Source organism: Galeopterus variegatus, unplaced genomic scaffold, assembly GCF_000696425.1.
Source record: "Galeopterus variegatus unplaced genomic scaffold, G_variegatus-3.0.2 Scaffold1153, whole genome shotgun sequence".
NCBI classification, from domain to species: domain Eukaryota; kingdom Metazoa; phylum Chordata; class Mammalia; order Dermoptera; family Cynocephalidae; genus Galeopterus; species Galeopterus variegatus.
The window spans coordinates 407,772-409,206 of NW_007727264.1; the positions used below are offsets into that span (position 1 = coordinate 407,772).

At 30.4% G+C, this 1,435-nt stretch overlaps 1 pseudogene; it reads left to right on the plus strand.

The window, feature by feature from the left end:
- LOC103592462 overlaps nucleotides 1-1,435 on the plus strand; it is a 5,992-nt pseudogene that overhangs the window by 1,691 nt on the left and 2,866 nt on the right.

Below are 1,435 nucleotides of genomic sequence, written 5' to 3' on the forward strand. Positions count from 1 at the left end.
TTGTTTTTATGTGTAATTTTGTCATTCCGATATTTTACAGGTCCAGTACTACAGGAAATAATAAAGTGCAGACATGGGTAGCATGTTGGAAAGGTGTAAAGCTAAAAACAAAAAGATATATCTTTCCACAGGAGTGAAAAGAAAACTTGAAAGAATTTCCCTATCTATTAATTTTTATACAAGAATAATGAGAAAAACACCTAAGGAAATAAAGACTCAAAGTGGATCAAGGGTTCACTATAGGTCCCAGTACTGTAAGGAAATCAAGATTCAAGATTTCATGAGAGATGGGAACTAATATAAGCAGCAAATACACCAGTGCTATGGGAGAGAATAAGAAGAATTCTGAGAAAATGAAATAAAATAAAATAAAGTAAAAATGTGTAAACATATTTGAGTTCATCAAATTATTGGAAATGAATTTACAATTTTTATGGAATAGCAATGGAAAATCAGGCTAGAGATATATGATTGGTACCCATCACTGCATTATTTGGATGTCTTGAATTCTGGATCACATTCATATTAGGATTCATCTCTTCTTACTCATACTATTAAAATAGTATTTTTTCTTTTATTTTTTATTGACATAATAATTGTACTTATTTATGGAGTACAGTGTGATGTTTTTATATATTATGTAATGTTTTATACATTATGTAATGATCAAATCATGGTATTTAGCATATCCATCATATTAAACATTTATTATTTCTTTGTGGTGAGAACATTCAGAATCCTCCCTTCTAGTTATTTTGAAATATACACTATAATATTGTTTACTATAGTCATTCTACTGTGCTATGAACACAAGAACTTATTCCTCCTATATAACTGTACCTAATTTGTTGACAGTTTTTTTCATGAAGGGATGTTGAATGTTATCAATTGCTTTTTTTGCATCTATTGAAATTATTATGTGTTTTGTTTTCTTCAATTCTCTTAATATGATGTATCGCCTTTATTGATTTGTGTATGTTGAACCTTCCCTAGATCCCTGGGATAAATCCCACTTGGTCATGGTGAATGATCTCTTCAATGTGCTGTTGAATTTAAACAGTTTTCCGACTGATCACTCTTACTCTATCATCTTATCTAAACATCCTCAAGTAGTTTATAAAATAGTTCTTGTCAAATGTTATGTAAAATAATACACGTTACAATCATTTAATATTTGTGTTCAATACACCATTTAACATAATATAAAATATATATAAATAAATACTAAGCAAACCTCTTACATCGCCTGTAAATAAGGAAGCAAAGAATCTAGTAGGTTTTTTGAGTTCTGGAATAAACATATTCCCCATCTAGAAATACCTCTTAGACTATGCATCCAGCTTTAGTTAAGGCCAGGCACACAAGAAGATTCTGCATGTCTAGGTTGAGGAGCAAGCAGCCTGGTTGATTGGACCAAACAATATGGCAGACTGTA